The following is a 24,341-nucleotide window of genomic DNA, read 5'->3' as shown; positions in this document are numbered from 1 at the left end:
TGTCCTAACCTTTACAAGGCCCGGCGTTCCGCTAGCGGAACTCCCCCACATTCCACTGAAAAGGCAGAGCAGCGAAATTCAAAAATATTTTTTTTGATAATATTTAACTTTCACACATTAACAAGTCCAATACAGTCAAATGAAAGATACACATCTTGTGAATCGCAGTCAACATGTCCAATTTTTAAAATGTTTTACAGCGAAAACGACCACATATATTTTATGTTAGCTCACCACAAAATACAAAAAAGGACAGACATGTTTCAGCACACAGGTAGCATGCACGAAACCAACCAAACTACACACAAGAACCAACCAAACTAACCAAGAAACAACTTCATCAGATGACAGGTCCTATAACATGTTACACAATAAATATGTTTTGTTCGAAAAATGTGCATATTTGAGGTATAAATCAGTTTTACAATGCTGCTACCATCACAGTACCGTCAGATATAGCACCGAAGCAGCCAGAGTAAATTATATGAGAGCAAACGTGAAATACTAAATACTATCATAAATCATTTCTGAAAATCGATGGTGTACAGCAAATTAAAGACAAACATCTTGTGAATCCCAGCCAATATTTTCCGATTTTTAAGTGTTCTTAACAGCGAAAACACAATATAGCATTAATTTAGCTTACTACAATAGCCTACCACAACAACCCGCATTCATTCATCAAGGCACGTTAGCGATAACACATAGGCACGTTAGCGTTAGCGAATAAACCAGCAAAGGATATTAAGTTTTCACCTAACCTTCATAAACCTCCTCAGATGACAGTCCTATAGAAACATCAGGTATACCATACACTTATGTTTTGTTCGAAAATGTGCATATTTAGAGCTGAAATCAGTGTTATCCATTATGCTATACGTAGCATCTTTTTCCCAGAATGTGGGAATATTTCTATTAGACTCTCACCTATTCTGACCAAATAGCTATTCATAAACAATTACAAAAAAATACATGTTTGTATAGGAAATGATAGATACAACTAGTTCTTAATGCAATCGCAGTGTTAGAAATTCTAAAAATTATCTTCATTACGACATAAGGCTTATGTATTAGCGAGAGAGTGGACCAAATTCTGTGCGCAAAACTACTAGTACACATCGACAGATTAATATGAAATTGCATCACAAAATGGGATCCTACTTTTGGTGATCTTCCATCAGAAGTTGTACAAAGGGGTCCTTTGTCCAGAACCGTCTTTGTTTGGTATCAGAACGGTTTTTTCCCTCTGAATTAGCAAGGCACACTGGCCAAGTTGGCGCGAAGCTATCCTGTCCTGAACATATGCAGACAAACACACGCTAACGCCCGGAAAAAATTCAATAATCTAATAAATACTAATTGAAAAAACATACCTTTACGATGATATTGTGACATGTATCAAATAAAAATCAAAGCCGGAGATAGTATTTGCCTTTAACAGCAGCTTTCCAGAAGGCATTACAGGTCCCTCCACGCGCCTTCCAGAAACCGAAAATGGGGGACACGTCATTCCAAGAGGAATGCATTCCATCCTCAGGACCAAGATAATCAACTCATTTCTCCCCTCACTTCCTCTTGACATCTAGGGGAAGGTGTATGACGTGCAAGTAATATTCATAACGTATCATGCCCATTTATAGGCAGGCCCTTGACACAGCATCGATTTCAGACTTTCAACTTCCTGGTCAGAAAGTGTGTGCCAAATGAGTCTCTTTGTACTCACAGAGCAAAATTCAAACGATTTTAGAAACTAGAGAGTGTTTTCTATCCAATAGTAAATAATAATATGACATATTGTACGAGCAAGAATTGAGTACGAGGCCGTTTGAAACGGGCACCTTTTACTCCAGGCTACTCAATACAGCGCCTGCAGCCCAAAGAGGCTAGACTTTACTGTAAAAGACTCTCAAGTTGAGAAGAAACAACACACTAATATTGCAGTTAGCGCATGAACAGCCTTTAATAATAGAACGAGTGTGACCACACACATATACAGTGGGGAGACAAGTATTTGATACACTGCCGATTTTGCAGGTTTTACTACTATAACAACGCATGTAGAGGTCTGTCATTTTTTATGTCATAGGTACACTTCAACTGTGAGAGACGGAAATCTAAAACAAAAATCCAGAAAATCAACATTGTATGACTTTTTAAGTAAATTCATTTGCATTTTATTGCATGACATAAGTATTGATAGCAATCAGAAAAGCAGAACTTAAATATTTGGTAGCAGAAACCTTTGTTTGCAATTACAGAGATCATAACGTTTCCTGAGTTCTTGACAGGTTTTGCAACCACTGCAGCAGGGATTTTGCCCACTCCCCTCCAGATCCTTCAGGTTTCGGGGCTGTCGCTGTGGGCAATACGGACTTTCGGTCCCTCCAAAGATTTTCTATTGGGTTGCAGGTCTGGGACTGGCTAGGCCACTCCGGACCTTGAGATGCTCTTACGGAGCCACTCCTTAGTTGCCTGGCTGTGTCGTTTGCGGTCGTTGTCATGCTGGACAGATCCAGCCACGACCCATCTTCAATGCTCTTACTGTGAGGGAAGGAGGTTGTATGGCCAAGATCTCGCGACACATGGCCCATCCATCCTCCCTCAATAGCGGTGCAGTCGTCCTGTCCCCTTTTGCGCAGAAAAGCATCCCCAAAGAATGATGTTTCCACCTCCATGCTTCACGTTGGGATGGTATTCTTGGGGTTGTACTCATCCTTCTTCTCACCAAACACGGCGAGTGGAGTTTAGACACAAAAAGCTCTATTTTTGTCTCATCAGACCACATGACCTTCTCCTATTCCTCCTCTGGATCATCAGATGGTCATTGGCAAACTTCAGACGGGCCTGGACATGCGCTGGCTTGTAGGCAGGGGAACCTTGCCTGCGCTGCAGGATTTTAATCCATGATGGCGTAGTGTGTTACTAATGGTTTTCTTTGAGACGGTGGTCCCAGCTCTCTCAGGTCATTGACCAGGTCCTGCCGTGTAGTTCTGGGCTGATCCTCACCTTCCTCATGATCATTGATGCCCGCCACGAGGTGAGATCTTGCATGGAAGCCCCAGACCGAGGGTATTGACCGGCATCTTGAACTTCTTCCATTTTCTAATAATTGCGCCAACAGTTGTTGCCTTCTCACCAAGCTGCTTGCTATTGTCCTGTAGCCCATTCCAGCCTTGTGCAGGTCTAACAATTTTTATCCACTGATGTCCTTACAGAACAAGCTCCTCTGGTCTTGGCCCATTGTGAGAAGGTTGGAGGTCTGTTTGATTGAGTGTGTGGACAGGTGTCTTTTATACAGGTAGCGAGTTCAAACAGGTGCAGTTAATACAGGTAATGAGTGGAGAACAGGAGGGCTTCTTAAAGAAAAACTAACAGGTCTGTGAGAGCCGGAATTCTTACTGGTTGGTAGGTTGTCAAATACTTATTGTCATGCAATAAAATGCAAATTAATTACTTAAAAATCATACAATGTGATTTTCTGGATTTTTGTTTTAGATTCCGTCTCTCCAGTTGAAGTGTACGCTATGATAGAATTACGACCTCTACAGCTTTGTAAGTAGGAAAACCTGCCAAAATCGGCAGTGTATCAAATACTTGTTCTCCCATGTACATATTGCACTGGGAAAAACATCTTAAAGTAGAAATAGAAGAAACAAACAAGCATTCTATATTTTGCTCTTTTATAGTGGCCACTATAGTAGACATCGATCAAGTGCACAAGACTACATGTGTGCAAAAATAACATTCACTGAGTAAACATTTTACAATGTCCCTCACTCACACACAAGTGTTACTGTCAAGTTCAACACATCAAAAACAATATATTTGGGTGACACTGCAATTATTACATTGTACACTTTCTGCCTGTGGACGTCTGTTCTACAATGTGCCAGCAGAGCATGATACCTTTGTGGCATAACTCATCTCTTTCAGACCTGGCAATCTCCCTTTTTATCCACTGTATTGAAAAAGTATGAAAGAGGGAAAGTGTGTAGTGTTCCTTTCACCTCTATAGTGGCATCCAGCTTAAACCAGGCCCAGCTCCAGCTACACTTGATCCTGAATCCACTTGTTTAACACAGCAACGCCTATTTTCACCTTATTCTCTCATTCTGAATGAACCACATCCTGTAGAGGGAGAACATTAGTTAACAGATAGTGGTTAGTTCGTTAGCTAGTAAACATTTCACACAGTTATAACTTGAGGAACGCAAGGAGTCGTATACCAGTTAATACTATAGGGAATTGGTTAGGTTACTAATGTTAGCTCATCTGATGATGTAACGTTAGCTAGCCCAAGTTAGCTGTCTGACTTTTATTAGCAAGCATACTTTTCACACCATAAACTCAATTATTTGATCAGATAAGTTGGCTAATGTTGCTCAACATTTCTCTGGCTAGCTTACGGAGAATTCGATCCAGCTAGCAAGATACTTAACAATGCTAACAATACTTGTTCCACCACACTTTCTTCCTCACCTCAAACTTTCAAATGCCAGTTGTTTTTTCGGTTACAGCTCATGAAGTACGGTTCATCACCTTCTTACCCCCGTCTCCGTGGTCAGGCTTCTCACCTAACGTTACCTCTTCGTAATTGTTCTGTCCATGTTTTGGTCATTTATTTTTACATGTCTTCGGCCTGTGCTTATTCCCTCTGCTGGTCTTATTAGGTTCTTTTCCTCTTTCTCTCTCTCTCTCTCCTCCCTCTCTCCCTCTCACCGCATCTCTCCTTTATTGTTTCACCGGTTCTGCTCCAGCTGTTTCTCATCTCCTAAACGACCTCATTTACTATCTTAACACCTGTCCCTATTTTGCCCTCTGATTAGAGTCCGCTAATTTCTCCCTCTGTTTCCCTTTGTCACTTGTCCGGATTCTTGTTTGAATGGTTGCTGCCTGGTCCTTGTTCCGCCCTGTCGTGTTTTTTGCCTGGAATAAAAGACCTGTTTCTTTAAGTCGCTTTTGGGTCCCGCATTAATTCAGCAATAACAGAAAGAATGCCGACCAAAAGACATGGACCCATGCGACTAGGATCTGGCAAACTGCAGTCGAGTTCAGGGAGCATGCTCGGGCAGAACACGAGCAGGAATTGTTTGCTGTGCTCGTCATGCCGTTGAAAAACCCTGGCCGGCTCAGGCTCTCGATCTCTCTGGACAGTTTCAGAGTCTTTTCGTCTGTGGCCCCAGATACTTCCTGGTCTTCCAAGTCTGCCGGAACCGTAGGGGTTAATACAACCACCTTGTTACTCTGTGGCAGCCCACTGAGTGTCGCTCCTTTACTCACCCATGGAATACTTGTGTTCTCATCTTCATCGCCCAACACGTACTCACAGAGAGGAGCTCCGGGATCGCTTACGTCATATCACTCCTTCTGGTCGGGCTCGGGAGTGGGGCACAGCCATCTGGGAGGCAAGGGCTGAAGTGTTTCTAGTCGCATTATCTGAACTTTAATAGAGGAGATGTAACGGGTTTTTGATCGTGTCAGTTTTGGGAAAGGAGGCTTCCGAGGGTCCCTGGCTTCCCTATGTCAAGAGTGATCGATGCCATAACGGATTACTCATAGAGTTTACCGCACTACTTGCATGCCTCCAGTGACTGGAAGCGGAGCCGGCGTTGCTTCGCATGTTTTCTGGAGGGACTTCCAACGCTGAGGTTAAGGATGAGATTCCTCCCGGGAGGTTCCTATCCAGCGTGGACTCTTGATTGCATCGCCATCCGTATAGAAACAGACGGTTAGATACTTCGTACACGAGCTCGTGGCAGGAGAGCTCGCGGTTAATCGGTGTTTCCCCTCTTCCGCACTCAACCACTCCTCCCCCGCTCAGAGACTGAGCGCCCATGCAGTGGGAGGTTATTCGCATCTCGACTAAGGAGGGGAACGGGCGAATCACCAACCGCCTTTGCCTCTATTGGCGGTTCTGCTGGACACTTTTGTCATGTCATGTCCAGTAAAAGGCCAGAGCTCATCAGTAAAGCGGAAGGGGCTACTGGGGTGAGCGCATACTACTCAGTCTCTCCATCAAGATCCCTGTACTTACCTTAGTCGGTCCATCTACGCTGACTGCGTTCGGCTGCTTCCTGCATGGCTGTTGATGAGACCTTTCTGGGCTTGAGGTGTTTGTTGGTATTATGGACGAAATGTCTATATTGGTGGTGAGCGGTTCTGAAACAGTGACTATTAATGTGTCCTCACCACCAGCTAGATCAACGTTGAGGGAAGAGAGAAATGGACCATACCAAAAGCCCTGGCCTACACGAATGGTCGCACGCCACATGATGGGCGTAGTGGACGTGTCTCTTTCTCCAAGAAATCTGAAGCACTGGTAGAGGAGAACACTACCTTTATATCCCTCTACAGTATCTTGGTCAGAGTAGCACAGCTGCACTAGTCTTCAGTCTTCCATGATTTATATCGTTCACACCACTTTTACACCCTCGTATGCTTTTGCGAGGTACAGCGGCTCCTGGCTAGTATCGAAGGCGCCACTGAGATGCGCTTCTATAGCATAGCACTCGAAAGTACGAGTGTCTCACAGCGTCAGCACTATGCGCTGGACGCTTTCTTGATCATAGTGAAGTGTATTTAAATGTCTGCCTAATCCACTCTGTTTGACTTCTGTCGCCCTCTACTCAGGGAAGTAACTGTGATTTGAGCAAAGGATGTGCGAGTAGCTGGAGGACAGAGTCTCACGATGCTTGCTGCACGCGCTCTTCAGTCGGTTCACATGAGACCTAGACTCCGCTCTGCCTCGGCTGCACTCGGTCGTTTATCTGGACGATGACATATTGACTACCAATTACGGTCCGAGACACTACGCCCTCGAGAGGGTAGCACATATACTGCAAATACTCGTGTCGAGCGTCCCAGAACAAGGGCCGCTGCGAGGTATAGTGCTGTCTGGTTATCTCTCGACGCCGGTACTCACGATTGTTGGTGCTTCTTCCTCTCCCGCTTGAAGGGATAAGAATAATAATATAAAAAAAGGAAGAGCGGGTTTTCTTGTTATAGAAGAAGGAACGGTTATCTTCTGCGCCCCTGCGTGATTATCGATTGGGGGCGCTTGAATGACATAACGGTTAATTAGTAAATCGTTATCCGCTTCCCCGCTTATGGTCAGCCTCGAGATTTTGGCAGGGAGCCAGGTTCTGTTACTTCAAGCCTTGGACGCTTTACGTAACGCTGTACGCATCTCGTACGCATCAAAGGGGGGGACGAGTGGAAGACAGCGTTTAACCTCGACGTTAGGGCAAATTTGAATACCGGGTTTTTGTGCCGTTCGGCGAATCTCGCAAATGCTCGCAGCATGTCTTTCAGCATCTCAACGTAGTCACCTGATGATGTCCATTGGGCTCAAGTCTCTGAGGAGAGCACAGTGGGGCGAACATCATTGTTGTGTAATTGCGTGTTGACCTTGACGATATACGCTGAATTTTTCAACCTGTGAGCTCTCCGAAAGATTCAATGTGTAAAAGCACGTACAACCACCGCGTGTACTTCATGCGCCTTTTAGAGTAATATAGTCTCTCCTCTACGTGAAGGCTGAGAAGTGCGCTTTCATGTCTCCTCTGTCACATTTGCGCGTTCTGCTGATATTCACGCTGGCGAAGTCATTCTCAGATCGCTACCCGGCTAAGGCGTCGGCAGCGTTCCAGCGATTGGCCACTTCCTAAGTGTCAGCGTGTCGACTTGAGACAAGACGCTTTCCTACCGTTATCGCGAATCTGTCTGACTCGACGTTTTCATCGTCGATAATTGAACGTGTCAAGTGCGCATGCCCATCTCTACAGCTCAATGAGACTTCTGTCAGCTTGGCGTTAATGGTCGCGGGATGTCATCCGCGCCAGGAGCGTTTGTAGGACCTCCTCAAGCTGAAGGCGTTTTAGCATCCGCCCTATCCTTGTTAAAGCTCGGCCTGACGTACACTAAGAATCATGATTCAATCCTTCAGAACTTGACGTCCTCAGAGGCGTGGGATGCGCGTCTCCAGAAAAGGGAGCCACATTCGTGTCGGCAGCGAAGCTCTGCCATGTGCTCGACGCCTGTCACTAGAGGGTCCAGGTCCACATGTAGGTGCGAAACCTGTCAGTCATTAGACTTGTTAATCTCATACCGCCTGTCGACCATCGAGGATATCCATTGACTGTGGGTAACCGCGAAACTGCTTCGCCAATCGCGCAATTTCTAGGACCATGGGAGACGATGGCGACAGTGGTATTGAGCCGGGGCGATCCGGTAAGCCTTTCTGCTCGTCCAAATTGAAGAGCTGGAGACCATCGAGTGAACCTATGAGTACAATTCCGGTATTCTACTGGCTCCAACTTTACGACTTAATGACAGCTGTTCCAAGCACTAGTTGGGACTTGCTTGATTAGATCCTAGAAAAGCAAGTCGGGCTACTGTAACTCTTGGGAAGGCTTCGTGACTAATTCGCTTCCCTGCCTCGCCAACGATGAAAACTAGAGACACTCAGACTGCCGACATCGCCTCCTATCGTAGCCGTGCTCTTTACGATGTCATTACTTGAGGCTTCTAGCCGCAGATGCACCACCTCGACGTGAAGCGAATTCTCCCTGATATCCCGGGGACGTGTTGTCCGGGTTGACTGTCTGGGAAATTGAGAGACAGGTATAACGGCCCAATCGCACTCTACCCCGCAAAGACTGCCGTTCGGCTCGCTGCCGGGCCTTGGGTCCAGATGAGGTAAAACCACTCCTCTGAATATTGCACTACGTACTGGTCCGTATGTACTGCGAGCCCGATCTAGCGTCTGTTCTTCACAGTGGGTCTGCAGCGTGCTGCCCAAGACTGGCACGAAGACTTAAGCTGGCCACAGCCGCGTTCGTGTGGGTTAAGTAACCGCTTGCCCTTCTATTGCCAGCGGTTTTGGTGGCCTACTCAGGAAGCGTGGACACTGCGCCGTTTCGTGGCTGTCTCTCGGTCGCAAGACTCTGGAACTGACGCCGAGCGGAGACTAAGTCAGGTTAAACTCTGCTCCTCCTCGGTCGTCGTGCACGACCGACTTGCCCACTTGCTTCTCAGACCGACATTGCGCTCGGATCACATACGCTCTTAAAGACTGTTATTACCGGCCTCTGCTTCGTCTGCGGCGGAGGAAGACTGGAAAGTTCTAAATGAGCGGATTATCTGATCAGGGTCGTCTAGGCAACAAATAACATTTGGATTGCTTTCTTTACATTTTTTAGCTGTGAGTTAGGTTCACATTAGCCACTTTTTATTTTATACGCAGAGACTGATCATGTAGATCATATTCTTTCTTGGTAAATTAGTTAACCAGCATTTTTCCCTAGCAGGTAATTTTTTTCATGTTTCAGTGCAAAAAGAATGTCATCTTTTTTGGCCCTCACCAGTTTGCATCCCCGATCAGTGCAAAGAGATGATCGAGGGTGAACAAGCAACACTTCAGGTATTTTGTCTTTACTTTGACCTTATTGCTTGGACTTAGGAGTCAATGAATGCTATTGCTCATATGCAAGGTTTTAATGTCTTGTCTATTTTTGTCTACTTTCCTCCTTTACAGCTTTAATTGTCGTGGCCTTGTTGTGGCCAAGGAGCTTTCACTCAGATGGAACCATGTTTCAGCTACTGTGCAATGTTGACTCCTTCCTCCCAGAGATGTGAAAGCATCCCCCGGACTGGACACAACCTGGCAAACATATATTTTGGAGAAAATCAGCACTTTTACAATGAAAAGGCCATGGACATTACATGTTCTGCTCCAAAGGGTAGGACAGCAATATGCTCTCAGGCTACTGTAGATTTCTTTGTTCATATCAACGCATGACCTGAACCAAAGTTACTCAAAGGATGTTTTAATATAGGCCTAGGTCTAGATATATTTTTCTTTTGCTAAGCCTTCATGTGTTTTTGTGTATTAAGTTTTCCTAATTGTAGGCAGCTACCTTTAGCACTGGAAGTTAATAAAGTACTTTATTGTTGAAATCTTTTCATTTTTTTAAGCAATACCTCTCTAGCACTTGGCCACATTTACGTGTTCCAATGTGGATGGGTGCGTCTAAGGCTTTAGAAGGTGTGAACGATGCGAAATGGGRGTAAACAAAGAGCAGCACTGTAACTGTTCAATGTGAAAGGTTCTCTTTATTATACAACAATAGGCAAATTAATACTGTAAATGGTTTTCCTAATGAGATAACTTGGTGAGATAATGTTCAGAGAATCAATTTTGACAATTTTTTTGAAAAGTATTCCTTTTCTAAATATGTTTCCCAAGGATGAAAGTAGAGCAAGTGTGAAAATCACAGCAAAATGTTTGAATGCCTTTTTTCTCCTAAATTGAATTATATGTTTATCAACTTCTAAAGCAGCACTACTTCCCCATGTTTCCTCCAACTACAGTGTATGATATGCCATTTTGAAGCTCTAAGTCTGTACTTTTATCCAAGGTAAAAAACACAATTTCAAATTTTCGAACATAAGACTGAAAACAGACTGTGTCACAAATGTCGAATAACAAAAACAAAGTGACATACTGCATCGTATTGATACATATATGCACTACACATTATTGTTTGAGAGGCGATAATGTGAAACATTGCATTGAATGAAAATATAAATGTAGAACATCTTTKGTGTTTCCCCGGGGGTACAATAACTACTGCGCAGTTTAAACCCCTAAGATCGATGTCCGTGCCCCGGCGGAAATCCAATTTGCAAAATAAAAAAKCCCATATAAATCTGTCAGTTTAGGATAGAAATATCAGGMTTTTTTGCATTGAATGTGTCTCAATCTACAGATTCCGCCTATGTCGCACTTCTGCATCTGCGGTAAAAAGTGACAGAGCTAGAGCGGTGTTTGTCAGACCGTGAGACATCCCGAAAATTGGTCTTCTCACAAAATTGTTTGCYGTGTCCGAACAGTGTGGCCAACTGTTATGACCCCTCTATGAAAGATGAGACTCACGAACACGATGATATTATCTGTTTTGCTCTACAACTCCCACAAGCTTCTTGGGACTCATCTGAAGCCTGTAAAGCCAATAACGTCAATAAAAAAAAGAATATGTGACCAACCGGCTGTAGCAAAATTTGAAATGGTGTTTTTAAATTGAATAAAAGTAGAGACACAGAGCTAAAACATGGTATATCATAAACTACAATTGAGGAACAATAGGGCAGTTTATTCTGCTTTGAAATTTGATAAACTTGTGTCCCCACTTTTGAGAAAATGGCGCTTGAATATTTTGGMACACCTACTAGAGAGCTCTTCTTTGTCTACACTCATTCAGCATCGTTCACACCCTCGTAAGCCTTTTCCCCACCCGCCTCCTTAAGGATTCACATGAAGCCATGTCTAAACAATAAAATATTTCAAGACTAAAGGCTGGTTTATACTAAGTCTATCGACATGTCTGCATACAGTTGTCAGTCATTACTACGGGAAAATAAACTCATTATTTACAAGTTAACCTTTTTCACATGTGAGTTCCAAATATCTCTAACAGTCGCCCAGCTTGAGTTTTTTTATGCGCATGATGTCAGAATGCACTCGCTGTTCCAAAACGTGATTGTTACTGTGAAGGATGGTTTTGTTTTCTTTTTAACAAAAATATAGGCCTTATAGAAATAGGACACGTTAATCACAAAACATAGCGTGACTGCTGAATAACAAGAAAACAGGAACTGAGCAGTTTAGTCACCGACAACTCAGCTCAAACTTCACAACAAACACTTCCGGATATCTGGATCCTGTGTGCTGTGAGGCTGGGACAAGCTTGGGCACCACCGATTAGGCTAGCAAGTTTAAACCACGCTAAGCCTCTACTGTGACAGGCCAAGTCTAAAGTTGGAACTACATCTGTCACAGTATAAAAGAAGATGTCTGTACTATTTCAGTCAGTTCCCTGCTTTACCCTGCGTGGTGATACAGTGAACCCGTATATATAAAAATTGCATTTACCATTCTGAGTTTATGTTAAATAAAAATACTTAAAGTATATTCGGTGACTCTGAATCACATTTTATCCTGATACCAGATTAGATTGACGCAACCCTTTACATTACGCAACAGGACAGTTAACCCATGCTGCCTGCTAATTATACATTGGCTATGTTTCAACTTGTCAATTTCTAATTCTTTTCTACAACAGTTTGAWTTGAGGTGTGTTCCACTTCCTCAATAATTCACATAAGAAGTAGCCCATTTCACGTTGAGGCTTTACTGTTTGAGGCTTTACTTAGCCGGATAAACTTTTTTAACGAGAGCCCAAGCACTTCCCCAGTGTTTCAAGTATTCAGACATTTGCATATCTCTAGTCAGAAAAGTCCTTGCACAAACTCTTTCTCCCTGGCACATTTTCTGGATCGCACCCGCATTCCCTTCGTTTTCGTTTTCCTTATAAATAATAACTTTGAACATGTGTGCAATCCTATCAAAGAAAGTGCCTTATTTTCTGTATTGCGTGTTGTCGCTCCTACTATAGCATGGCATATGTATGGAGCGTAATGTATTTACTGTTTAATTCACATTTTCAAATCGTGCATTCTGATTCTTGCATAGATTGTAATGTGTGTAAAATACTTTTTTGAAGGTTGTACTGATTATGATGAGCTGATGCGAAGCTATTTGCCAGCTTTGTGTTGCGCCATGTTAGTTGACGTCATACAATGCATTCTGGTTATCATGTAGGCGTCTGTCAGACCAAAGATGTTATAACAAAACGAGGTGAAGGGATAGTTTACTCGACAGACTTATGGAGCATTGAAGACAATTGGGAATTCAAATCATGGTCAAATCATGACGTCAATGATGTTCATGTTGGAAAGTTGGAGCTCTAGAAAGAGGATGACCGTTCAAAGCGATTTTTTTCCAATCTGACGGTGATCTGTGGGGTGAAAACAACATTTTATTTCCTTTGTGATTTGCCATAAACTGTAAACGACTTGTCAAGTCGTATACTCGGATTGTTGTATACACTGTATTAAGTACATTGAAGATTTGCAATATGCTGAAAAGTGTCCAAACTAAGTATATCTTTTTCAGGCAATGGGCACAGCTATCTTTGCCTTTGTTTATTTGCATTTTACAGTGGGATTCTGGGATTAGGGAGTTTTCGCTTGTCTTAAACAAACATTGCTGCTATCCTAAAGAGTTTAGCTGCTGTTAGCTTAGCTGACACACATCTCTTTTCTAAACAATATTACATTTGTCTCTTGTTCTCACCAGATGTGTTGTACATAGTAAGCAAGTCTAGCTGTTACAGTAGGTCGTTAACTTAGTACTCATCCCGGATCCGGGAGCACCCCCCACAGTAAAAAAGCTGACTAGCATAGCCTAGCATAGCGTCACAAGTAAATACAAGCATCTAAATATCATTAAATCACAAGTCCAAGACACCAGATGAAAGATACAGATCTTGTGAATCCAGCCATCATTTCTGATTTTTTAAATGTTTTACAGGGAAGACACAATATGTAAATCTATTAGCTAACCACGTTAGCAAAAGACACCACTTTTTTTACTCCACCAGTTTTTTACTCCATCAGTAGCTATCACTAATTRGACTAAATAAAGATATATATAGCCACTACCATCAAACAACTTCATAAGATGACAGTCTGCATAACATTTTAGGTATAGGATATGTTTTTTTAGAAAAATTGCATTTTTCAGGTATAAATCACAGTTGTACATTGCAGCTGCAATCTGAAATAGCGTTGGAAGCAGCCGGAAATATACAGAGACCGACGTCAATTACACAAAATACTCATCCAAAACATTTCTGAAAATACACAGCTACAGCAATTGAAAGACAAAGATCTTGTGAACCAGAAATATTTTTCAGATTTCTAAGTTGTTTACAGGGAAGACAAATATGTAAATCTATTAGCTAACCACGATAGCAAAAGACACAACTTTTTTTCCACCATTTTTTTCCTGCATCAGTAGCTATCACTAATTCGACTAAATAAAGAATATATAGCCCTAACCAAGAAACAACTTAATAAGATGACAGTCTGATAACATATTATGGTATGGATATTTTTTTTTGAAAAATGTGCATTTTTCAGGTAAAATACACAGTTGTACATTGCAGCTGCAATCTGAAATAGCGTTGGAGCAGCCGGAATAAATAAGAGACCGACGTCAATTACCAAAAAAACTCATCCTAAAACATTTCTGAAAAAAACACAGCCTACAGCAATCGAAAGACACAGATCTGTGAATCCAGACAATATTCAGATTTCTAAGTGTTTTACAGCGAAAACACAATATATCGTTATATTAGCATACCACATGAGCTAACATACACACCAGTTAAATCAAGGCAAAGGGGGCGATAACGTATGCCACCAAAATATAAATTTTTTCACTAACCTTCAGAGAATTCTTCAGATGACAGTCCTGTAACATCATATTACACAATGCATATAGAGTTTGTTCGAAAATGTGCATATTAGCATCACAAATCGTGGTTAGCAATGTATTCTGTCAAAACATGGCATGCAGTCGGCGCATCTTGGAAAGGCACCTATGTTTACGATTATTTATCGATTAGATTGACTAAAAAAATACAGTTGACAGCTAATGAAAGACATTGGTATTAATGCAACCGCTGATTTAGATTTTTAAAATTTACGTTACTAGACATACATTGTGAGTTACAGCCAGACTAGTGCCGCAAAAAATGGCTGACAACTGCGTTTACATTTTTCCACATAAATACGGAATAAAATCATAAATAACTCTTACTTTTGGACGAGCTTCCATCAGTATCTTGAGCAATGTTCCTTTGTCCAAAAGTATCGTTGCTTTGTTGTAAAACGACCTCCTCAACTTCAGAACTAGCAGCTAACGATAGCTACACGGCACACACATGCCCAAATCCCAAACGCAATACTAAGGAAATTCAGAAAAATAGCAATATACTCGCATAAACTGATATAAATCGGTTTCAAATAACTTCGTATGATGTTTCTAACACCTATATCGAATTAAATCACAGCACGGATATATCTTTGATCAATAACGAGATTTTGAGCATGCGATTCGAGATCCTCCCTTGCGTCTGGAGCGTCAAAAGAAGGGTCATCTCACTCCATTCCCTTTTATAAACTCTGAGAAACACCTAGAGACACCATTCCACTTCTCATTGGTTACTGACATCCAGGGAAGCGGGGTGCAGTTCATTTCGATCCATAGGGCATACACAGAGCTTAAAACTGACCCGAGATCAGAGACTATTTTTCAGAGCTTCGCAGTCCTGTCATGATTTCGCTGTAGAAAGAGTTCTGGTTCACCCACAGACATTCAAACGGTTTTAGAACTAAGATTGTCTTCAGAGTAAAAATATGTACAGAGAATGATAATGAGCAGTTTAATTTGGAGACGATATTTTCCAAAGTGGAAACAGCACCCCCTGTATTGAGAAAAGGTTTTAAGTTTCGTTTTTTTGTCAGCGCAACCTGTTATTTAGACTGGTTCATGGAATGAGTTTGGTTGTAGATGTGTGACGCTTGGATGATGAAGTTTACATTTGTCTTTTACAAATAAAAGGTCGAAATGAGCAATAAAGTTATGACAACCTTTATTTCCTATCAGATCAAAACGATGTTTAGATTCTCTTCAGACAACACTGCTGTTTAGATGCATTTGACGCATCATAAATTCTGTTGCTACTTTTCCAATCAAATATTTGCGATGGTTCACTGCAGGGACCACTCAACAATGATCACAAATATGTGATCGTACACGTCAAAGGGTTAAATCAATTTCACCATGAAATTCACCAGTACTGACACTCACTCCGCAGSGGTTGGGTATGTGAGCTGAACACGCAGCAACCCAGACCCCTCTACTGTCGGAGATTACACATGCTGACTATTTTTAAAAATACCAAAATTAAATCAACTTAAAAAAACAAGTGTCTCATTTAGTCCTAGTTGGTTATTATACACTGAGTATACCAAAAATTAGGAACAGCTTCCTAATATTGAGTTGCAACACGCCAGGGATGCTGGCCCATGTTGTCTCCAATGCGTCCTACAGATGTCAAGTTGGTTGGATGTCCTTTGGGGTGGTGGACCATTGTTGATACACAGGGGAAACTGTTGGTTGTAATTGCCAATTGGGTATGATCCTGGGGGCAAGTGCTTATATTATGTAGGCCTAACTCTTTGAGCTCCTTTTAGACAGATTCTATTTGGTTTCTTAGGGGGAACCAGGCTGTAGAGTCTTGCCCTCTACCTGTGACAGGTTAAGGCTGATACAGAGGGTATTTCTTTTTGGCTATTGCCCATGCATATTTGGTAAATCTACTTGTATATTTTGTATGATAAATCTACACTCTGAGCATGTCAACATCCATTGCCTTCTTCCTGCATTGCCTTCTGATTTCATGCCCTTATGAATACTACAATTCGTCCATTGGACATCCTGATGGTGAAGCGTGATTCATCACTCCAGAGTCCAATGGCGGCGAGCTTGACACCACTCCAGCCGACACTTGMCATTGTGCATGGTGATCTTAGGCTTGTGTGCAGCTGCTCAGCCATGGAAACCCATTTCATAAAGCTCCCGACAAAGAGTTATTGTGCTGACATTGCTTCCAGAGGCAGTTTGGAACTCGGTAGTGAGTGTTGCAACCGAGGACAGACAATTTTTACATTGCTACGCGCTTCAGCACTCGGTGGTCCCGTTTTGTGAGCTTATGTGGCCTACAACTTTGCAGCTGAGCCATTTTTTTAATTATTATTATTATTTATTTTTTTACCCCCTTTTCTCCCCAATGTCGTGGTATCCAATTGCTAGTAATTACTATCTTGTCTCATCGCTACAACTCCCGTACGGGCTCGGGAGAGACGAAGGTCAAAAGCCATGCGTCCTCCGAAACACAGCCCAACCAAGCCGCACTGCTTCTTAACACAGCGCGCCTCCAACCCGGAAGCCAGCCGCACCAATGTGTTGGAGGAAACACCGTGCACCTGGCTCCCTTGGCTAYGGCGCACTGTGCCCGGCCCGCCACAGGAGTCGCTGGTGCGCGATGAGACAAGGATATCCCTACCGGCCAAACCCTCCCTAACCCGGACGATGCTAGGCCAATTGTGCGTCGCCCCACGGACCTCCTGGTCGCGGCCGGCTGCGACAGAGCCTGGGRGCGAGTCTCTGGTGGTGCAGCTAGCGCTGCGATGCGATGCAGTGCCCTAGACKACTGGCCCCAGCTGAGCCATTTTTGATCCTTGACATTTCCACTTACAGTTGACCAGGGCAGCTTTAGCAGGGCAGGAATTTGATGAACTAACTTTTTGGAAAGGTGGGATCCTACGACGGTACCATGTTGAAAGTCACTGAGCTCTTCAGTAAGTCCATTCTACTGTCAATTTTCTTTTGAGATTGCATGGCTGTGTGATCGATTTTATAAACCTGTCAGCAACGGGTGTGGCTGAAATAGCCAAATCCACTAATATGAAGGGGTGTCCACATACTTTTGTATATACAGTGCCTTTGGGAAGTATTCAGACCCCTTGACCTTTTCCCAATTTTGCTGCGTTACAGCCTTATTCTAAAATGGATTAAATAAATAAAAATCCTCAGCCATTTACACACAATACCCCATAATGAGAAAGCTAAAACAGGTTTTTAGAAATGTTCCTAATTTATATATTTAACAAAAGGTACCTTATTTACACAAGTATTCAGACCCTTTGCTATGAGACTCGAAATTGAGCTCAGGTGCATCCTGTTTCCATTGATCATCTTTGAGTTGTTTCTACAACTGTATTTGAGTCCACCGGTGGTAAATTCAATTGATTGGACATGAGTTGGAAAAGCACACACCTGTCTATATAAGGTCCCACAGTTGACAGCGCATGTCAGAGCAAAAACCAAGCCATGAGGTCGATGGAATTGAACGTAGAGATCCGAGACAGGATTGCGTGGGCACAGATCTGGGGAAGGGTACCAAAACATTTCTGCAGTATTGAAGGTTCCCAAGAACACAATGGCCTCCATCAAATACTCTTCAGCACCCCCCTCAGATGATGCCGCAGGTGAAGAAGACGGATGTGGTGGTCCTGGGCTGGCGTGGTTACATGTGGTCTGTGGTTGTGATGCCGGTAAGACGCATTGCCAAATTCTCTAAAACGATGTTGGGGGCAGCTTAGAGTAGAGAAATGAACATKAATTCTTTAGCAACAGCTTTAATGGACATTCCTGCAGACAGCATGACAATTTCACGATCTCTCAAAACTTGAGATATCTGTGGCATTGTGTTGTGTAACAAAACTGCTCATTTTAAAGTGGCCTTTTATTGTCACTTACACAAGGTGCACCTGTGTAATGATCATGCTGTTTAATCAGCTTATTCATATGCCACACCTGTCAGGTGATGGATTATCTAGCCAAAACAGAAATGCTCACTAATAAGGATGTAAACACATTTTTGAAAAAAATATTATTTTTGTGTGTATGGAACATTTCTGGGATTTTTTATTATAGCTTATGAAACATGGGACCAACACTTTACATGTAGCGTTTATATTTTTGTTCAGTGTATATATACAGTGCATTTGGAAAGTATTCAGACCCCTTCCCTTGTTCCACATTTTGTAACGTTACAGCCTTATTCTAAAATATATTACATTAATTTCCCCCTCATCATTCCACACACAATAGACCATAATGACAAAGTGAAAACAGGTTTTTAGACATTTTTGCAAATGTATAAAAAAAACAGACATACCTTATTTAAATAAGTATTCAGACCCCCAGTATGAGACTCAAAATTGAGCTCAGTTGCATCCTGTTTCCATTGAACATCTTTGAGATGTTTCTACAACTTTATTGAAGTCCACCAGTGAGAATTTCAATTGATTGGACATTATTTGGAAGGGCACACGTCTGTCTATAATTGTGACTTTACTTTCATTAATCTGATGACTATTTATTTTAATCCACTAACTATGTTTAATTGTTACCCGATTTAAATCAATCATGTAACAATTAACTCAATAGGATTTGGGGCACCACGGAAGAAGTTGTTTAAATAGTTACCATCTCCCGAATTAAACTCGATAACATCCATAAAACAGTCAAAATATTAATCATAACCTCTTATCATTTCATCATTCTGAACAGTCATAAACCCCAGCCTTGTTAATTTTTCAGTACTATACAAATTTATTTAATGATTTATTTACTAGCTAACTAAATAATAACACAGAATAAACACACACACACACAAACTGCATGAGTCATGGTCCCTAGTGGACTGACAAAATATGACGGCTTATACACAATGAATTAATAGGGGTGGGGAGAAGAGAGAGATAGTGAAAAAGGGACACTTATTGTGGACACGTTCTATAACTTTTCTCCCATTAATCATATACTTTGCACACGAACCATCACCTGTTTAGAGTAAGAAATCATGAATGTATTTACGTGTGAAATGCCTTCGTTTGTCGTTTTTCTCTGTCAGAACCAAGCCTTCTTGAAAAGGGTTTGGTTGGACCTTTCCGCTGCCCACTTGTACATGCTCTGATTGTCCACCAGAGGTCACAATGTCCATTTTCTTAGTTGTCCGGACTCCATAGGGTGTTTCCTCAGAACTTCTTCTTAGCTGTAACAGTGATTGTCTGAGAGGGGAGTTATCTCCACCTCGTGTGGATAATCAGAGTTTGAACCACTTTACACATGCAGCTGCAGACTAGTGATGTCCTGGTCTGGTAAGTAACGTAATTTTCCTCACCTTGTGTTGAGGTTCAAAATTTCAAACGTGTAGCTCTCTGCCTCACGTCTCCTGGTCTAATGTTACATTCGTTACCGAGGCGTTTTATMCACTATGCTCAAAGGGGACGGCTCCGCACCATTAGAAGTTATCTCTTATGACTCCTAAAATCACATTCCTACCTTAACAAAAAATWATTCTCATTTTTCATATATGCACAACGTATTAGATGGAAACTTGACAGATAAATACGGTATCCTTTCCAAGTTACAGTATTTTGTCCATACAGTTTTAATGACATCACAAAATGAAAAACAATATGACATTAGTTTTCTACATCTCCCCACTGACCATTCCCCACATTCTTTATGTTAGAATTATTGTACAATTATCCACTTTTTGGACATTAGAGTTTTGGCCTGGCAAAAGTCTCTGGAGACAAAGGGACCCARCTACCGGAGGGTATGGAGAGAGTCCTCTTCTGCTTAATTTACGACCGGGTGTGGAGGTGTCAAAAACCCCACACCAGTTTCCTGTTCCCCTCTGCGGGTGAGAGAATGTCTGCTTATTGTCAGCCATTGCCAAGCTGATCTGATCCATTGTGATACTCACAGGACAGTCATGACACTATATAAGGTCCCACAGTTGACAGTGCATGTCATAGCAAAAACAAAGCCCCGAGGTCGAAGGAATTGTCCGTAGAGCTCCTCCGGGCACAGATCTGGGGAAAGGTACCAAAACATTTCTGCAGCTTTGAAGGTTCCCAAGAACACAGTGGCCCCCATTGTTCTTGAATGGAAGAAGTTTGGAACCACCAAGACTCTTCCTAAAGCTGGCCGCCTAGCCAAACTGAGCAATCGGGGGAGAAGGGCCTTGGTCAGGGAGGTGACCAAGATCCTGATGGTCACTTTGACAGAGTTCCTCTGTGGAGGTGGGAGAACATACCAGAAGGACAAACATCTCTGCAGCACTCCACCAATCAGGCCTTTATGGTAGAGTGGCCAGACAGAAGCCACTCTTCAGTAAAAGGCACATGAAAGGCCACTTGTGAGTTTTACAAAAGGCACTCTCAGACCACGAGAAACAAGATGCGCCTTACTGCCAAGCGTCACATCTGGAGGAAACCTACAATGAAGCATGATGGTGGCAGCATCATGCTTTGGGGATGTTTTTCAGCGGCAGGGACTGGGYGACTCATCAGGATAGAGGGAAAGATGAACAGAACAAAATACAGAGAGATCRTTGATGAAAACCTGCTCCAGAGCTCTAGGACTTGGAGTGACAGTTCAGCCTCCAACAGGACAACAACCCTATGCACACAGCAAATACAACACAGTAGTGGCTTTGGGAGAAGTTTCAATGTCCTTGAGTGGCCCAGCCAGTGCCCGGACTTGAACCCGATCGAACGTCTCTGGAGAGACCTGAAAATAGCTGTGCAGCGACGCTCCCCATCCATCCTGACAGAGCTTGAGGGGATCTGCAGTGAAGAATGGGAGAAACGCCCCAAATACAGGTGTGTCAAGCTTGTAGGGTCATACTCAAGAAGACTCAAGGCTGTAATCGCTCCCAACAGTGCTTCAAGAAGTACTGAGTAAAGMGTCTGAATACTTATGTAAATGTATATTTTCCGTTTTTATTTCTAAAAACCTGTTGCCGCTTTGGTATTATGGGTGTTGTGTTTAGATTGACTGATACTGTCGTGCCAAGCTTGTAGCGTCATATCCAAGAAGGKTCAAGGCTGTAATCGCTGCCAAAGGTTCTTCAAAAATMTACTGAGTAAAGGATCTGAATACTTATGTGATATTTCCGTAAATATTTTGTAAATTATTTGCACCCCAAAAAAATAGAAAGCATGTTTTTGCTTTGTCATTATGGGGTATTGTGTGTAGYTTGATGAAGGGGGAAAAATMTCATCCATTTTAGAATAAGGCTGTAACGTAACAAAATGTGGAAACAGTGAATGAGTCTGAATACTTTACGAATGCACTGTATTTCTGTAGAATAGTCTGGTAGCTATTTCTTCTCATTTGTTGGATAAGTTGCCCAAGGGTAAAAGTATTTACTGTATTTCCTCCATTGCTGCAGTGAAACAATGGTGTATCGCTTTTTAATGGAAAAATGCAATGTAACCTTGATACTTGTCCAGCACCACATAAATTAGACGAGTTATGGGAGGAAGACACATTCTTTATTCCAGCCCGGTAATGTGTCTCCCTATAGCTCTACTGATGCTGGAGCCCACAGAGTTGGCCATTTGTCTGTGTCCCCAGCATGTCCCACGCACACACCCACCTAAACCACAAACCATCAGCTTGAAATGAGATTCAGTCGACTGCATAATCTCTCTGTTCTGCTTAGCTGTGATTAATTGACACAAGTGTTTCTTATGGAGGGGACCAACCACAGCAACACACAACCATCTCACACTACATGAATCCATGAATCCATGGTCACACTCGCTCAATCAGTGTTTGAGCTAACAAAATGGCAGACCAGCTTTGAAGTCAATGGTCAGGGCTTAATTAACCTCTTAAAGCCCAATGAACAGGCAGTGAGGCGGATGCCCTTGATTTGAACAAAGTGAGAGTTRGTAATTCGATTTATTTGAAAAACAAAATGGCCACGTTTAGATACTGGTGTGGTGTTTGTAAGGAAATGCTAAGTGGTTAAATGCTAACATGGTGGCCAGTCATTACTCATTACAGTGTCAACGGTTCCGGAATGACACTGTAATTTGATGTTTTCTCATCTGTAAACTCTCCTTCCAGACACACATTAAYCATCTCCATCCAAAATTAAATCTAGAATCGGCTTCCTATTTCGCAACAAAGCCTCCTTCACTCATGCTGCCAAACATACCCTCGTAAAACTGACTATCCTACCGATCCTTGACTTTGGCGATGCCATTTACAAAAGAGCCTCCAACACTCTACTCAGCAAACTGGATGTAGTCTATCACAGTGCCATCCGTTTTGTCACCAAAGCCCCATATACTACCCACCACTGCGACCTGTATGCTCTCGTTAGCTGGCCATCGCTACATATTCGTCGCCAAACCCACTGGCTCCAGGTCATGTATAAGTCTATGCTAGGTTAGCCCCGCCTTATCTCAGCTCACTGGTCACCATAACAACACCCACCCGTAGCATGTGCTCCAGCAGGTATATTTCACTGGTTATCCCCAAAGCCAACACTTTCTTTGGCCGCATTTCCTTCCATTTCTCTGCTGCCAATGACTGGAACAAATTGCAAAAATCACTGAAGWTGGAGACTTAAATCTCCCTCTCTAACTTTAAGCATCAGCTGTCAGAGTAGCCTACCGATCACTGTACCTGTACACAGGCAATCTGTAAATAGCACACCCAACTACCTCATCCCCATATTGTTACTTATCCTCTTGCTCTTTTGCACCCCAGTATCTCTACTTGCACATCATCATCTGCACATCTATCACTCCAGTGTTAATGCTAAATTGTAATTATTTTGCCTCTATGGACTATTTATTGCCTTACCTCCCTACTCTTCTACATTTGCACACACTGTTTCTATTGTGTTATTGATTGTACATTTGTTTATGTGTAACTCTGTGTTGTTTTTGTCTCACTGCTTTGCTTTATCTTGGCCAGGTAACTGGCCTACCTGGTTAAATAAAGGTGAAATAAATAAAAAAATATCCATCTGGTGAATGTCCATCACGGTGCGAAAGGAATCTTAGATCAATACACAAGTAACCCTCAAAGACCCATGGACCATATTGTTAAGTCCACAGCTCTCATCCCAGGACCTTCTTTAGGGTTGGGCCCCTTTTTTCTCAATTTCCGCCTGAATGACGTGCCCAAAGTAAACTGAATGTTGCTCAGGCCCTGGAGCCAGGAAATGGTACCATTGGAAAGAAAACACTTTGAAGTTTATAGAAATGTTAAAATAGTGTAGGAGAATATAACACAATAGATATGGTAGTAGAAAATTCTGGGATTTTTTTGTGAGAGAGACCATCCTCTTAGAATGGGAAGTATAAGGTCATACTCCCTGGATGCAATTCCTATGGCTTCCACAGGGTGTCAGCAGTCTGTTCATGGTTTCAGGCTTGTAACTTCAAAAACGAATAAGAAATATCAGTTTTAGGACAGGGACACAGTCTTGGAAATTTGTATTTGCGCGAGCCACTAGACAGGACACACCTGCTAAAATCGGTTTCCTATTGAACATACATCTTTCCGTAAGAAATATTATAGTTTGATTACCTTTTAGGGTATCTGAGGAGTATTTTGACTTGTTAAAACAAAGTTTAGGGGTAGATTTTCGATTCCTTTCTCTGCATGTTGAACGAGTGGATTACTCAAATCGATGGCGCCAACTAAACTGACTTTTTGGGATATAAAGAAGGATTTTATCTAACAAAACGACACTACATGTTATAGCTGGGACCCTTTGGATGACAAATTAGAGGAAGATTTTCAAAATGTAAGTGAATATTTAACCGCTATTTGTGAATTTATCAAACCTGTGCCGGTGGAAAAATATTTTGATGTGGGGCCTGTCCTCAAACAATTGCATGGCATGTTTTCGCTGAAACAGCTATTGTAAATCGGACAGTGTAGTTAGATTAACAGTAATTTAAGCTTTCCACTGACATAAGAC

This window comes from Salvelinus sp. IW2-2015, linkage group LG14 (genome assembly GCF_002910315.2).
Source record: "Salvelinus sp. IW2-2015 linkage group LG14, ASM291031v2, whole genome shotgun sequence".
NCBI lineage: Eukaryota > Metazoa > Chordata > Actinopteri > Salmoniformes > Salmonidae > Salvelinus > Salvelinus sp. IW2-2015.
The sequence above is the reverse complement of the archived record's forward strand: the minus strand, read 5'-3'. Positions refer to the sequence as shown.